This window comes from Gastrolobium bilobum, unplaced genomic scaffold, assembly GCF_033153095.1.
Source record: "Gastrolobium bilobum isolate Gb01-03AN ecotype WA unplaced genomic scaffold, APGP_CSIRO_Gbil_v1 utg2703, whole genome shotgun sequence".
Lineage (NCBI taxonomy): Eukaryota > Viridiplantae > Streptophyta > Magnoliopsida > Fabales > Fabaceae > Gastrolobium > Gastrolobium bilobum.
In genome coordinates this window covers 153,797-171,987 of record NW_026898904.1, presented here as the reverse complement: position 1 = coordinate 171,987, position 18,191 = coordinate 153,797, and the positions used below count along the sequence as shown (strand labels likewise).

The 18,191-nt window shown below is 37.0% G+C and overlaps 1 pseudogene; it reads left to right on the top strand.

Moving 5' to 3' along the window:
• Positions 1–1,150: 1,150 nt before the first annotated feature.
• LOC133285304 (WAT1-related protein At1g25270-like) lies at positions 1,151–17,439 on the top strand (annotated as a pseudogene).
• Positions 17,440–18,191: the final 752 nt, after the last annotated feature.

The window sequence follows — 18,191 nt, the reverse complement described above, 5'->3', positions numbered from 1 at the left end:
TAAGACAAATTGAAACCTAGAAATCACATTAAGACAAATTGGGATCAGGTTCTCTGACTTCTCTCTTCTCCCAACACTCTTGAGTCTTCGCTCTTCCAGTCTTCCTGGGCTGCAACTCAAACATTCAGCCTTGGCGATTATCTCAGTAAGCTCATTCTCTCTCTCTCATATTATATGCTACTATTGCACTTTTCATAATTACGACGTCGTTTTATACCTTTGAAAAATACCACATTAGCACAAAAACAAATTTCGAAATCAGATAAGGAAATCGCCGATTGCACATTTGCATTACACCATAAATTTTCCTAAACTTTCTCGGGAAACAAACAGAATAATCGGATTCATTTTCCTTTTTTGTTTTTTTCTTAATAATTTAAATGCTCAGTTTTCAATACGAACTCGAACGAAACCGTGATTCAGACTTACAACAAGACCTCCTACCTGAGTTGCAACGCCGACGACTCCGATAACAGAACCTTCGTGTACGCCGACGGAAGCAGTCAATTCGGCGAGGCGTCGACCATTCCCGTTCCGTTGACCATCGTTGGACCCAACAAAATGTTTTTTAGCATTTAAGATTTTTTTGATAAAATATGGTATTTGGATTTTAAAGTTAAATAACTTTTTTGTTAAAAAATTTACATTCTTTTATTTATTCAAAAATTATATTAAAATAATTAATTAATTAAATTACATGAGTTTGAAAATTAAATCAATAATTATAAAAGAAAATAAGTTTTGAAACCAAGTCAAAAGTGAGTGAGGTCGGATTTGACCCAATTTTGAAACCAAGTCAGACCCATATTAAAAATCAAGTCAGGTCAGTTCTGATCCAGTTCTAAAAATATTCAATTTGGGTCAAACTTGACTTGAATTAAATAAACTGGGTCGGGTCAAAATACTTGACCCATGAAATCAAGTCGAGTCAGGTCGGCACAAAAACTCGTCTGACCCGGCGCATGCACAGCCGTAGTTAACACCCCTACTCGTGACTCTTATTATGATTTTATTTCCTTTTATATTTATTTTGTTGTTATCATATATTCGTGGTTAACGACAACTGATAAGAGTTTGATCCAAATTTCCTTTCCCTATATATATATATATCCATTTGGATCTCAAACGCAGGTTAGGGAAGATGAGCGGCATGTGGGATCAATGGAAACCGGCGGTGCTAACGGTGATAGCACAAATCTCATCTTCGGCTTGTAATATACTTTACAAGCTGACCATTCATGATGGAATGAGCACGATCATTCTTTCATCATACCGTCTGTCTTTTGCAGCTGCTACCACCATTCTGCTCTCCTTAATTTTCGAGAGGTAAGTGTTTATTTTGCAACTTGCATAAATAAATTTTATATATTATTTCAATCGTATTACTAATTAATAGACAATTATTATGATTATTTATCATGATTAATGATGTGACTGCTCTAATATACTTAATTTAAATCGAAAAGAAACAAAACAGTTTCTTTGAACTTGAAACTTGGGCAATAGATTAACTTGTTCTCTTGGTTTTGCATATTTTTTTTTCCGCAGGGAGAGACCAAACATGACTAGGAAGGTGTTTGGTTTGACATTTCTCAGTGGATTGTTTGGGTATGTATTACGTAAAATTATACCATTTGCCCCATGTCACAACTTTGACCGTGTATAATTGATGATTCATTAACAAAAGTTATATGAATATATATGTATATATAATGGAACAGTGGAGCTTTATTTCAAAACTTATTCTATGGAGCCCTGACATTTGCGCCAGCAACCTTGGTGTCCGCACTCTACAACCTTGTTCCTTCAATCACCTTAATCTTGGCCATTTGCTTCGGGTACGTTGACTCACCTTGACACTACTCACCTTGTCACTGTACTTGATCTTCTTTCTTGAATTAATTTTGAAAATCCCAACAACACTTGGTATGATGAACAAATAAAATCTAACTGGGACAACCCCGAAGGTCTTGGCTTTGGGTGTTTAAAACAGAATCCATTTAATTAAATAAAATATGGGATTTATGAATATTATGTTAGGATGAAGCTTACATCATGTTACACTCACAATGCAAGTGGACTTCATCATTTTCTTATTTTTTGTTTTTTGATAAAAACTTGTGGGACTCACTTACATTGTGAGTGTAGCATGATGTAAGCTTCATCATGTAACATAATATTCATAAATCCCATAAAATATTGACTCAAAACTCTAAAATTGAATAGACTAAAAAATTAATTGAATTGCATCAATTTTCAGATTCGAATTTAAAAACTGGTCCAATGTAAATCAAACCAAAATCATATATATTATATTTAAAATGATACTTTATCTATGAAACTTATAAAATGATACTTTATCTAAAAAAAGTTTCATATTATTCAAATTGGGTTTGGCGTTTGTCATTTTAAATGACATAAGTTATGTCATTTTAGCAGAGAGATAGACACAAAAAAATAGAAATCATGGAAGAGAGAAAGTGACTGATTTTTTTAATTTAAATTTAAAATAAAAAAATTTAATCTGTGTCTATCTCTCTCTTAAAATGACATAACTTTATGTCATTTAAAATGACAAACACTTTTCTCATTCATATTTGTTTTAAATTTTTTTTTTATTATACCTTAACTCAGACTTAATTTATTTTTTCAATCAAATTAATCAGACAACTTTATAAGAAAATTGATTAAATTGGATGAGTTGATTTTTTTTTCAAAATCATTTCATTCTAATATGTGAAAAGCGAAAACCCTAATATTTTATTATTGTGTATGGAGCAACTTTTCTTCTTCTAACTTTCATTAATAAAAAAAAAGCTAATTGTTTTAGAAATTTTTAACTAACTAATAAAAATTAATATTCGAGCTAATAAAAGCTATACATTTTTTATTTCATCTATAGATATTTTTAATATTTCATCTGAATTTAAGCTTTTTCTTTATTTATTTTTTGAAAGAAAAGAGAAAAATAAAAGACAGCAACTAACAAGTCCTAGGAGTAGCTATCCCCACTATATCCTTCCACGGGAGTTTGGTACATCTACAAGGGTTTGGTACATCTACAAGGGGGAACTGTGAACTCCTGAGTGTACTAGCTATGTCTCTGATAATTCCCCACTCACCAATCTGCAACTAGAGTTTCCCTCCCTGAACGTGTGTGAGATGATCAATGACCAAGACTGACTTAGCAACATTCTTATTCGACTAATCAAATCCACTAAAGGATGATGGCGAGGAGACCTTTTCTGAATAAATTGAATTGCCACCAAAGAGTTGCCTTCCACCCAGAGATGAGAATATTCCTTATGCCATGCTAATTGGAGTCCTGTATAGAAGCTCCAAAGCTCTGCTCAAAGAATTACCATCGCCAAAAATCTTGAACCATTCAAGCTGAACATAGCTAATGTGTCTGCTACAATACCAACTTGATCCAATGATGATTCTGTTGGGCATCCCCCTTCAATGCTAAGCCCAAGCTCATTGAGGGATTTTTCCTAAAATATCCTAACCCTAATTTCCACCTCCTCTATAAATACTCATTAGTTGTGGGTGGTGGAGGTTAGATATGAAAAAAGGAGAGATTTGAATTTTGAGAGAAAATTGTTTGAGCAAAGCTTTATGCTTTGCATTTGAGAAATCTCTAGAGAAAGTTTGAGCGAGACATCTCTAGGGTAGTTTGATTATCACCATTGTTGGAGAGGTTGATTTAACCACCACATTGGTATATTCTAATTATTTGTAACCATTATTTACATAGTGAATTTTTGATCTAGACTAAGTCCCGTGAGTTTTTTACTTCTTCATTTGAGAAGGTTTTCCTACGTTAAAATCTGTTTGTGTTCTCTTTCTCTCTCTCCTATTTGTGATTTTCGTTTTTGATATTCTGTTGCGCTGCCCGACCTAGTGATATTCAGGCCGAGGTATTGCCGAAATCCAAGATCAGGATCTTGTTGATTGACTTCCGCAAAAGGCCCCTGAGCCGATCTGAGGGAACCGAGTTCCCAACAGTGGTATCAGAGCTCGAGTTCAACGGGTTCTGAGGGATACGAGATAGAGACCAGTGGAATAACCCATGATGGGGACATGTGCAAGCTGACCGCAGACAACTTCACCTATTGGAGACCGATGATGGAAGATCATCTCTATTGCAAAGATTTACATGAGCCCATTATCCTTGATGAGAGACCGTAGGGCAAAACCGATAAGGAGTAAGAGATCCAGAGTCGTAAAGCGGTAGCTATGATCAGAAAATATATTGACAGACAGCCTCTTGGGCGAAGAATCCAGGAGAAGAGAACGAGGTGTTTTGAGCACGTCTGAGGCCAACATTGCTGAGAACAAAGGAAAATCCGACTCTCGGGGTAGAAGCAAGAGCCGGGGTCGAGGTCGTGACAGACGAGAAAAATCTAGAGGTCGGTCAAAGTCGAGATATGAGTTGAAAGGTATTTTACTGTGGAAAGACAGGTCATAAGAAGCCGACTGCTGGACACTACAGAATGATGAGAAGAACAACTCTGTGAAAACAGATCAGATTATTCCCAAGAAGAGGGAAGACAAGAGCACCACTGCGGTGGATGCCAACCAGAATGCCGAGATATTCCTCATTGGTGAGGATAATTATTTGACTGTTGCTTATAATAACCACACCTGGATTGTTGACTCTGGTGCCTCCTTGCACGTTACTCCACACAAAGGTTTTTTCTCCTCTTATCGAGGTGGTGATTTTGGAGTCGTGAAGATGGGAAATCAAGTGACCAGCAACATTGTTGGTGTCGGTGATGTGACCCTAACCGCGAATGTTGGGTGCCGACTTGTGTTGAAAGATGTAAGGCATGTTCCTGACATGCGATTGAACCTAATCTCGGTAAACAAGTTTGATGATGCCAGGTTTGTGAACTACTTTGGTAGTGTTAGATGGAAACTGGTCAAGGGAAACATGGTTGTTGCCCGAGGTAAGAAGGAAGGCTCCTTGTACGTGATGCAAGGAAAGATAAATGGCGGAGAAGCCAATTCTGTCCGAGATGAACTGAGCTTGGAGTTATGGCACAAGCGCCTCGACCACATGACCGTGAAAGGGCTATAGATCCTACACAAAAAAGGATTACTGACCGGGTTGAAAGGCCAAGCGTTAAAGAGTTGCACGCACTACCTAGCTGGAAAACAGCACCGGGTTTCTTTCGTGAAACCGGATCAACCTAAAAGACGCAAGCATATTCTTGACCTCGTCCATACTGATGTTTGCTCCATGTCGGAGAGATCGCTTGAAGGAGCTCAGTATTTTGTTTCATTTATTGATGACCACTCCCACAAAGTGTGGGTGTATTTGTTGAAATCTAAAGACCAGATACTCCAATCCTTTAAAGAATTCCATGCTATGGTTGAAAGGGAGACTGGCAAGAAATGGAAGGTGGTCCGATCTGACAATGGTGGTGAGCAATGCGGCCCATTTAATGCATATTACAGAGCGACCGGGATCCGACTTGAGAAGACACCCCCAAGACTCCACAGTTGATTGGACTTGCTAAGAGGATGAATAGGACAATTGAAGAAAAAGTTCGAAGTATGCTTTCCAATGTTGGATTGCCGAAATTATTATGGTGAGAAGCCGTCAGAACTGCTGTTGACTTGATCAACCTCTCACCATCACGACCACTAGAAGGAGAAATTCCAGAAGAAGTCTGGACATAAAACTTGAAGCAAAGAATAAAGAATGCATTTATCTTGGTTCGCCAAGATGTGAGTTTCGGTTCCGACTTTGGGATCCAATCAATAAGAAGATCGTGAGAAGCCGAGATGTCATCTTTCATGAAGATGAGACCATTCATGACATCTTGAAGCCCAAAGTTCGGGTTACTGTCAGATGAGAAGAATCCATCCCTCCTGTTCGAGCTGAAGTAGGGGGAGAAAATCAAGAGATTGATGATCAGCAACAAGCTGATGATGACCAAGACACTGAGATCCGAGTTGGTGATGAGATCCGGGATGAGAATGATGAACCGGGTTCTCAAGCTGAAGCACAACCGAGATATCCAACTCGACAAAGAAGACCCTCTACAAGATACCCATCTGATGAATACGCCGTTATTGCTGAAGACGGTGAGCCTCAAATTTACGATGAGGCTGTGACGAGCTCAGAGAAAGAAAAATGGGAAAAGGCAATGCAAGACGAGATGAAGTCTCTGCACGAGAATCAGACTTATGAGCTGACCGAGTTGCCAGAAGGAAGACGAGCTCTGAAAAATAAATGGGCCTACAAGATTAAGAATGAAGAGAACGGGCAGAAGCCGAGATACAAAGCCCGGATTGTAGTGAAAGGCTGCAATCAGAATAAAGGAGTAGACTTTGAGGAGATTTTTTCTCTTGTGGTGAAAATGACCTCGGTCCGAACCGTGTTAGCCATGACGGCTTCGATGGACCTCGAGGTAGAAAAAATGGATGTGAAGACGACATTTCTTCACGGTGATTTAGAAGAAGAAATATATAGGAGCAACCTGAGGGGTTCCAAGCTCCAGACCAAGAAGACTTGGTATGTCGGTTGAAGAAGAGCCTCTATGGCTTGAAGCAAGCACCTCGGCAGTGGTACAAGAAATTTGAATCCTTTATGACTGATCACAAATTTGAGAAGATAGAAGCCGACCACTGCGTATTTGTGAAGAGGTATGAGGCTGGAGATTTTCTGATATTGTTGTTATATGTTGACGACATGCTTATTGTAGGGAAAGACAAATCGAGGATAGCCGCTCTGAAGAAGGCGTTGAGCTCGACCTTCGCAATGAAGGACCTCGGCCCTGCAAAGCAGATACTCGGAATCAAGATTATCGGAGATAGACAAAAGAAGCTATTGTGGCTGAGTCAAGAGAAGTATATTGAGAAGATTCTGAAGAGATTCAGCATGAACAAAGCCAAAACAGTGAGCACCCCCTAGCCGGACACATCAAGCTGAACCAGAAGCAATGTCCGAGATCTGATAAAGACAAAGATGAGATGCTGAAGGTCCCGTACCAATCCGCCGTCGGAAGCTTGATGTATGTAATGGTTTGCACCAGACCCGACTTGGCATATTCTGTTGGAATGGTAAGCCGATATTTGTCAAAGCCGAGTTGCAAGGCTACTCGAATTCTGATTTAGGGGGAGATTTCGACTCGAGGAAGTCGGCGACAGGATATATGATGAGATTTGCCAGATGAGCTGTCTCTTGGCAATCAAGTCTTCATAAATGTGTTGCACTATCAACAACTGAGACTGAGTACATTGCCGCTACTGAGGCAAGCAAAAAGATGTTGTGGATGAAGAAGTTCCTCGTGGAACTCGACCATGATCAAGACAAGTACGAGCTGGGTTGTGACAATCAAAGCGCAATCCATCTTGCGAAGAATTCGACCTATCACTCCCGCACTAAGCACATTGATGTGAGGTATCACTGGATTCGGGATGTGGTGGAAGGTGGAGAGCTCAAACTCGTCAAAATGCACACTGACCAAAATTGGTCCGACATGATGACAAAGCCGGTTCTAGCAAGAAAATTTGAAGACTGCTGTGAAGGAGCCGGGTTGATGCTGAAGCCGACGCATTGAAGTCGGAGGGGGAGATTTGTTCGGCTTCCTCATTCAATGATAAGCCCAAGCCCATTGAGGGGTTCTTCCTAAAATACCCTAACCCTGATTTCCACCTCCTCTATAAATACTCATTAGTTGTGGTGGAGGTAAGATCTGAAAAAAGGAGAAGTATTGCCGAGATCCGAGATCAGGATCTTGTTGATTGACTTCCGCAAAAGGCCCCTGAGCCGATCTGAGGAAACCGAGTTCCCAACAGCTTCTGTGAAGAGGAGAAGGCCATCCCCGAAAAATTAGTGAGATATTTCTGGTCCATTCTTCTTCAGACAGATCGGCATCCACTTGTTTCGCTGCACCACCTCTGGGATGAGATGGACTAACCGTTCAATACACAAGACAAAAAGATATAGAGACAGGGGATCTCCCTGCCTAACACCTCTTGAAGGCCTAAACTCTCCTGTTGTAGACCCATTCTATAACACATTCATCAGGTAGGAGGAGACACACTTCATAATGAGATTGACAGCTGATTTTATCATAAGGTTTTTCTAAATCAACTTTAATTGCCATCCACCCTTTCTACCTTTCTTTGATCTTATGGAGTGAAGGATTTCCTGAGCTATAATCACATTATCTGTGCAGCTATGTTAAGGTTTTCCGTACACAATAAATTTGTACTAATTGGTCTGGTGCGCCATTAACTTATTTAGATTATTTGCGTGCAAGTTTCCAATAGGGTTCAACGCCCTTAAGAGAATAACGCTTTTATATTTTTCTTTTTTATTCTTTTCTTTCTTGAACTCCTTGTGGGAATCTCTAAGGCACCACTTTAATGGTGAGGGGCTCTTCAACTCTCTAGCAAGGTGTAGTATCGAAAAAGAGTACACCAATGTAACTTAATTAAAAAGATTTCACCAATATTCAAAATCTCAATTGATAAATTAATTCCTTTGGGGGAAAATTACATAATACTCCATTGAAGTGTAAGCTATAATTTTACTTTTCATACTTCAACTTTTATTTGTTACATATAATACCTAAATTTTTTGTAAAATTAAAAAGCATCACAACATGAGAACTTTAACATCTAAAATTTTCTATCATAACTCGATAGGAAATTTTTGAGCTACATAGTGGTTTGGAGAGGTTTAGGTGAAGAAATCTTAGAGAGAAGTAGGAGTGTTCGAAAATTGAATTTTAGATAGAGAGAGGGGGTGAGGGAGGCGCTGATCAGCAATGGAAGGGAAGGAGGAGGGTGCCCTAATGAGGGGTGCCATGTCACTTAAGTGACATTTGTCCTTTAGTGGGACTCGGTGTAATTTTTTTTGAACCGTCATTAAATTTTTACCCGGAAACACCCAAAAGACTCTAACTTTAAGTACTTAATATTAATATTTTCTATTATCATGTTCATAACTTAAAATTTTGATTAGTAGATCACAGATCCACTAACAGTGTTTTAATTGCACTATAGACTTTACCGGTGTTCTTAACTGTACCCGGATTTCATAATCTTCTTAACTTTAACATTTTTGGTCTAATTATGACTTGTTAGACATATATTGGTCTTTATTTATATTCTCTCATCTTTTTTCCATTCCGGGATTCTACCGGCTGATGCTACAGTAGTACAAAATACCCGGCAGAAGTGACTTTTCAAAAATACCCCAATATGGGTATCAATCTTCATCAAATCATATCCTAATCTCATTCATGATGTTTATATCATTAGATTATCTCTCTAACTATAATTTGCTAACTTGAAGCTATTCTACTGACTGTTACTGCGTCAATAGTCAAAATTAACAGATGAAAATTCATCTGTGCATAATACCCTCAATATGGGTATCAAAATTCTTAGAATTTCATCATAACCCTCTAATTTAAAAATCATATAATTTCATACTTTCATCCAAAAAAACCTAAATCTTTCATATCTCGTCGATTGTCGTTCTTCACTAGCTGAGATTTATGTCACTTTCATATCTCTCTTTTTTGTCTTAACTCTTAAGGCTGCATAACCATTTGCAAGATGAAAGTCAGTGGCTGAAATTGAACAAGTAAATCATTGTTATCTATTTCTCATTGGAATTCTGGTCACTCAATCTGCTCCCATTCCACAACTGGTTTAATAATTTTGGTTTAATAATCAATACCTAGCATTTTGTCTTTTCTCTGTTGCAATTTTTCATTCTAACTTTGCTTAAGATATTATTATTATTATTAATTATCGGTGTTGTCATTACGTACCTAGGTGCTTTAGGGAAAAAAATCAATGGAAATATTTTGAGAGCTCTATTGATTTAAGAAATTGGGATTTTGTTAACAGATTGACAACGATCTTTACTAAACTGAATATCCATATTTTATAATAGCGTAGCCAATTAAATATTTTTGATGAATCAACTTAGAAACATTTTACATGAAAAAAGAGGGATATATATATATATTGATAGTTTTTTATGTGAATTTTCAATATAAGTAATTTATTTATATTTTTTTAATATGTGAACAGTAAATCCAGTTCAACTCGGTTGAACTAGTGACCCAGTGATCTGGTACCTCGATCGAGTCGATGACCGGTCAGTGTTTTAAAACACTGCTTACAACCACATCTTTTACCGTTGAATCAAAATAAAATCAACAGTTATAAAATAACATCAAATGAGAGCTGTTGATTTGATTTTAATATGATAAAGAAATTAAAATAATTGTAATAAGTTATAAAGAAAAATAGATTGTAAGCATAACCTCTCCTAACTCGATATATCCATATCAGAACTAAATTGTAAATTACAACTATTACAATTAAAATAATGACAAAATAGATCAAGACTAGTCAAATTATTTGTTAGAAATCTCACCTTGTTTGAAACCCCTTCAATATTTAAATGGTTTCTCCTTATTATATCCCAACCTTATATCTAGCAAGAAATTGAGAGATCAATAGCCTTAATTAATGAAAAATGAAAGTAAACTTGTAATCTACCCAATTTTTAGAAAGTAAATCAACGGAACTATCTTTCAAGAAAGCTACGCTTAGTCAGGCCAATAATAGGAGAATAAATGTTTACATATACTAATCAGTGGAAAATAAAGTTGCTTTTACGCTCCCAATTTATAATACTCTTGTTTAATGCACTTACCATGCCTCTATAGTTTAGAAAAATTAAATTGGGGAGCAGCAACAGGAAAGGCCAAGGTATTCGGAACAATAATTGCACTTGTTGGGGCAATGTTGCTGACCTTTCACAAAGGGATAGTATTTGATATTTGGCATTTTCATTTCAACCTTTATAAACTATTGGACCAAACTGGGCACAAGAAGGTTGACCATGGTAATGAATTGTTGGGTGTTCTATGCGTCATAGCAAGCTGCTTCTGTTCCTCTATCTGGATCATCATTCAGGTGAACTTGTTTTCTTTATCTACAGTGCTAGATGCATATTATATATATATATATATAGAGGAAGGATCCATTTACAAACTTTTTTTGAAATTTTTTAAAAATTACATTATGTTCTCCCGGGAGAAAATAGTATAGTTTGTAAGAATTTGTAAACAAAAAGTTTGTAAATATAACCTGCCCATATATATATATATATATATATATATATATATATTGAAACAGAAAGTTAAATTCAAAGTTTGAGTTTGAAATATTGTTGTATACTCTGGAATCTTAACTGAGTTATTTTTAGGAAATTTGTTTCATAACAAATAGGCTCTAAACTGTTACATTTTTGTATATTCTGATCCTAGAAATTAGTTAGTTGTTGTTAGTTTGTTATTATTTCCTCTGTATAAATGTACCTCTAAGAGGAACCATTTGTAATGAATAAAGAAGTTTTTACCAGTATTGAGTTTTAACATGGTATCACGAGAGTTCTCATCCTTGGCCTTTTTATTTTTTTTTTCTCCCACGTTGTTGTTTTCATTTTTTTCCCCTGACCCGTATTCAGTTTTTCTTTCCCCTCTCTGACACGTATTCATTCCCCAATTTTTTTAATCCAATTACCTATACCCGTATTCCAATTACCCAGACCTGGATTCCTTTTTTACCTTCTCACCGAATCATTGAATCCCTAATCCTTTTTTCTCCTGAATCGTAAAATGGCCATACACACTAAAACTGAAACCCCCGTTTCTCCTCCACATACCACCGCCACCCCTGCCTCCTCTTCCCAACCATCCTCCAATATTGTGATTCACCAAGACAACTTTTTCTTCCCTGTCACCGTGATTTTGGATTTCTCCAACTTTCCCCTTTGGTCCCAATTTTTGGACATGCGAATTGGAGCAAGGAACAAATTCGGGTATCTCACCGGAGCCACGAAGAAGCCAGTCGTGGAAGATCCTACCTACGACAATTGGGTTACGGGGAACAAGCGTGTAAAAAGCTGGCTGATTGAATCGATGAACCCTTCTCTCATGCAACGCTTTCTCTGCTTGGAAACAGCATCTGAAATTTGGGACGCCGCTCTTCGCACCTTCTACGATGGGTCTGATGAATCTTGTTTGTTAGAATTGAACCAACGATCCTTCAAAACGAAACAAAATGGCCGCCCCTTATCGGTGTATTACAATGACCTGGTTTCCATTTTCCAGGACATTGATTATCGTCTGACTTCTCAAGGAAGCACGGTTCAATGGGTTGTCCAAATGCACTCAGCCATGGCTCGTCTGCGCGTCCATATTTTCCTTAGAGGTCTGGACTTTGACTTCGACTTTGTCCCTAGTGAAATCCTTCGCAAGGACCTAAAGCTTGATCTGGAGGGAAGCTATGCCTATGTCTGTCGTGAACAGCACCAACGTCTCACCATGGGTCGCCCACAAACTGGTACTAAACTCTCTGCCTTACTCACTCTATCACTTCGTCTTTCCTCTGGCCTCTCTTCCACCAGACACCGCAAAAAACCACTCCCCAACAAATCCAACCTCTTCTCTGTTTGTATTGTGGGGATTCTGGACATACAAAGATTCATTGCTATGAACTCATTGGATATCTTGAATGGTGAGATTTTTCCAAGAAACCTCGAAGGAAAGCTCTCAACAAGGTTCTGGCCACCACTTCGGCTACTGATGCTCCTCCTCCCGTTGCCAATGCTATGTATGAAGGACTCTTAGGTACGTCTCATGCTCTCTCTACATTCTCTCGAAATACTACTTGGATAATTGATACAGGTGCTTCTGATCACATGGTTTGTACTCCCCATACCTTAACTCATATAAATCCTACTGCTAAAACCATGATTTCCACTGCTAATGGAGGGACCTCGGCTATCACTGGTCAAGGTTCCATTGTATTGTCCCCTACATTAACTCTTAAATCTGTTTTGGTTGTACCCTCTCTGGAATTTAACCTTATTTCTGTCAGTCAACTAACCTCAGACCTTGATTGCAAGGTTATTTTTTAACCTAATTTCTGTCTCTTTCAGGGAAACCAGAATCAAGAGATCCTTGGTTATGGAATTAGACATGACAAGCTATACCTCTTGGACTCCTCAATCCTTGATAATTTGAATTTTATTTATGCATCTTCTGTCTCGAGTATGGACTCTTCATCCACTGTTGTTTGGCTTTGGCACAAGAGACTTGGTCATCCCTCCTTTAGTTACCTCAAAAAATTGTTTGTCCAATTTTTTATTAATTTGAATGTTGCTGATTTTCAATGTAAAACTTGTGTTTTGGCCAAGAGCCATTGTATTCCTTTTCATCCAAGCTTCAATAAAAGTTTTGGTCCATTTCAAGTAATACACTCTGATGTATGAGGACCTTCTAAAGTTCCTTCTTTCTCTAAATCTTATTACTATGCCTCCTTTATTGATGAATGCACTCGTATGGTCTGGATTACTTTACTCAAACATAAAAACGGAGTCTTTTCTGCATTTAAAAAATTTCATGCTATGGTATTGAACCAATATTCCTCTGCCATCCAAATTCTTCAATTTGATAATGGCTCCGAATACATGAACAATTTATTCTCTGATTTTTTATCATCCCGTGGAATAAAACACCAAACTCTTGTCCGTATACACCCCAACAAAATGGTCTGGCTGAGAGGCGTAACCGTCAACTTTTGGAAATTTATAGAGCCTCTCTCTTTTATATGAATGTTCCCCCTTGTTATTGGGGGGAGACTGTGGTTTTCGCTGCTTATCTTTTGAATCAAACTCCTTCCCGTGCGCTTGACTTTAAAACCCAACAACAAGTCCTTGAATCCCATTTTTCACTTCCGCATGTCACAAACCTTGAACCCAGAATTTTTGGTTTCACCTCCTATGTCCATGTTCCCAAAATTCTTCGGTCTAAGCTTGATCCTAATGCAAAAAAATGTGTATTTGTAGGCTACTCTAATTCACAGAAAGGGTACAGGTGTTTTGATCCAATTTCCCATAAAATGCATATTTCTTTGGAAATTTCTTTCTATGAATCTACACCATATTATTCAAGGGGAGACTCCATTTCTTCTTCTAAGGGGGAGACTGTCCTCGATCAATTTGGAGAAGCAAAAATTCGTCTCCAAGACCAGCTCACTGTTGCTGCTCCTTCTCTTTCATCAAGTGTTGCCTCTACTTCATCTCCTAGCTCCACAAGTATTTCTCCACATCCTGAAGCTTCGGGTCTGATTCCTACACCTCGAATCTCCTCCCCACAGCACCATGAAACATAAATTGAACAGGTTAGTGATATACAAACTGATTTATCCATAACCCCTACATCTCAGAATTCTCCCATTCATATTAGGAGGTCTGTCCAAACTAATAAAGGCATACCAAAATCTTTCTATAAACCAGATCCAAAAGTCAAAGCCAAATACCCAATTAGTAACTATGTATCTACTCAAAACCTCTTTGAATCATGTGCTCTAACCATTAATCAACTGTCTAGTGTATGTATTCTGAATAGTGTGCAGGAAGCGTTGGATGATCCAAAGTGAAAAACTGCCATGGAAGTAGAAATGGAAGCACTTCAAAAAAATAACACCCGGGAACTAGTGCAGCCACCAAAAGACAAGAAAACAATCGGATGCAAGTGGGTCTTCAATGTGAAATTAAGAGCTGATGGGAATATTGATAGATTCAAGGCAAGATTAGTGGCTAAGGGCTATACGCAGAAGTATGGTGTGGATTACCAAGAGACGTTTGCTGCCGTTGCCAAGTTAAACACAATCCAGATTCTAATTTCCTTGGCAGCAAATAGAGACTAGAAATTAAGGTAATTTGATGTAAAAAAAATGCTTTTTTGAATGGAGAATTGGAAGAGGAAGTTTATATGGATGTGCCACCTGGAGTGAAGCTCTCATCTTCAAAGGAGAATGCAGTGTGGAAGTTAAAAAAGGCACTATATGGTCTAATGCAGTAACCAAGGGCTTGGTTTGAGAGATTTTCTAAAGCAATGAAAAATATGGATATACTCAGAGCAATGCAGACCACACCTTATTCTTCAAGCACAGGGAAGGTAAAATAACTATCCTCATAGTTTATGTAGATGATATGATGTTGACTGAAGATGATGAGGAGGGGATGAAATCTCTTGCACAACACTTATCCACTGAATTCGATATGAAGGATTTGGGTCAACTGAAGTACTTCTTGGGTATTGAAGTCACAAGATCTGAACACGGAATAACATTATTACAGAGGAAGTACGTCCTAGACTTTTTATCTGAGACTGGAATGCTAGCTTGCAAACTAGCTGACACGCCAATAGAGGTAAATCACAAGCTTAGTATTTACCCAGATCAGATTGGAACTGATATTAGCAAGTACCAGAGGCTAATGGGAAAACTTATCTACTTATCTCATACAAGACCAGATATCTGTTATGCAGTAGGAGTGGTGAGCAGATTTATGCATTCCCCTAGTGAAGAACACATGAAGGCTGCCTTTAGAATTCTGAGATACTTGAAAGGATCACCTGGAAGAGGTCTTTTATTTTTGAAAAAAAAAACAAGGCATAGAAGGATATACTGACTCTGATTGGGTAGGAGACCAGACTACAAGGCAGTCTACCTTGGGTTATTTAACTATTGTTGATGGGAATCTAGTCACATGGAGGAGCAAAAAGCAAAAGGTGGTTGCCAAATCAAGTGTCAAAGCTGAGTTTAGAGGTATGTCATATGGCATTTATGAACTTTTGTGGATTAAGAATGTCCTTAAAGATTTAAAGTTAGGAAATTATTATCCTATGAATCTTTACTGTGACAATAAGGCTGCCATTGAAATTGCACAAAATTTGGTTCAACATGATAGAACCAAGCATGCAGAAGTTGACATACATTTCATAAAGGAGAAGGTGGATCAAAAAATTATTAATATCCTTTACATCAAATCTGCAGATCAACTAGCAGATGGCCTAACCAAAGCAATCTCGTTAAAGCACATGGAAGTATACTTTGCAAGTTGGACATGTTAGATATACATGCACCAACTTGAGGGGGAGTGTTGAAACAGAAAGTTAAATTCAAACTTTGAGTTTGAAATATTGTTGTATACTCTGGAATCTTAACTGAGTTATTTTTAGGAAATTTGTTTCATAGCAAATAGGCTCTAAACTGTTACATTTTTGTATATTATGATCCTAGAAATTAGTTAGTTGTTGTTAGTTTGTTATTATTTCTTTTGTGTAAATGTACCTCTAAGAGGAACCATTTGTAAAAATAAATAAAGAAGTTTTTATCAGTATTGAGTTTTAACAATATATATATATATATATATATATATATATATATATATATATATCTTTTGACTTTGGTGTAAAAATAAATAATCTTTCTCCTTATCTCAATCCTTTATTTATGTGAAGTTGTCATTTGACTTGTTGTGTTTCTTGTTCATTGATTAATTATTTTATATGGCACAGGCTAAGATAAATGAAGGATATCCATGCCGTTACACAAGCATAGCTTTGATGTCTACTATAGGAGCAATATAGTCCATTATTTTTGGTCTTTGTGTAGAGAGGGATTGGAACCAATGGAAAATGGGTTGGGATGTCAGGCTCCTAACTGTGGCATATTCGGTATAGCTCGTTGTTAACTAGCACCGTAGTCGTGATACATGAACTACATGAATATGCGAGTTATGAATGATATTCATGTGAGCTAATGTGTTATTTACAGGGAATTATGGCTTCCGGAATTATGATTATTGTCATGGCATGGTGCATACGAGTGAGAGGCCCTTTATTTGCATCTTCTTTCAATCCTCTGATGCTTGTGCTTGTGGCTATTGTTGCTTCTTTGACGTTGGATGAGAAATTATATTTGGGAAGGTATACACCAAATCTTTTTTTCACCTAAATATGTATAGAACCAATTTAAAAGCTTAAATTGTTGGTAAGATTACATTAATGATTTTATAACTTTTTAACACCCCTTATATGAGAGTTCACTGGACTTGAAGAGTGAACAAATGTACAGACCTACATATTTGTGTTTAGAAACTCCACAAGATTTAATTAATTTTTAATTAAATGGGGGCGGAGAAAATCGACCCGTGACACTGAAGCTCTAATATTATATAAAAAACTAATTTAATCTAAAAATTTGAGCTGGTGGGTGAGGTTATATTAATGATTTTATACTCCTCTAACAATATATATATTAATATAACCTCACCCACCAGCTCAAATTTTTAGATTAAATTAGTTTTTTATAATATTAGAGCTTCAGTGTCACAGATCGATTTTCACCGCCCCCATTTAATTAATAATTAATTAAATCTTGTAGAATTTCTAAACACAAATATGTGGGTCTGTACATTTGTTCACTCTTCAAGTCCAGTGAACTCTCATATAAGGGGTGTTAAAAAGGTATAAAATCATTAATGTAATCTTACTAACAATTTAAGCTTTTAAATTGGTTTTATACATATTTAGGTGAAAAAAAAGATTTGGTGTATACCTTCCCAAATATAATTTCTCATCCAACGTCAAAGAAGCAACGATAGCCACAAGCACAAGCATTAGAGGATTGAAAGAAGATGCAAATAAAGGGCCTCTCACTCGTATGCACCATGCCATGACAATAATCATAATTCCGGAGGTCATAATTCCCTGTAAATAACATAATTTTATGTCCTTTAAAAGGATACACATTATATCCTTGTTGGATACATAATGGACTGATAGTAGCTCATGATAAAATACGACCATATATGGTTATCACAACCCAAACCCAAGACTATCAGGAATGCTTTTAATGATCATGGCGATTTGTCATAAACATGGACGAATATATGTGGTAGATAGTATATACCATGTACATTTGCAGTTGCGATTGCTTTTGTCTTGTTTCTTCAATTATTGCTTTTTTTTAGTAATTGTGTCACATCCTCTATTATATTGTTAGAATATGCACACTTGTGATACGACACGAAAATTTATTTTTGAGTTAACTCAAAAAAAAATTATTGAAAAAAATGTCACGTAAAAAATTTGTATCATATTACGTGTCGTATCAATTTGAATTCGACTCATATTTTTTTATTTTAATTTCAATCCATTTATTTATTTTTTTATCAATTACAGTGTTGACTCATAATTTGCATGTCATTCGTGTTGTGTAGTATCAACACGTAAAAAATTTATGTTGTGTTTGTGTTTCGTGTATTTGTGTCGAGTAGTGACAAAAGG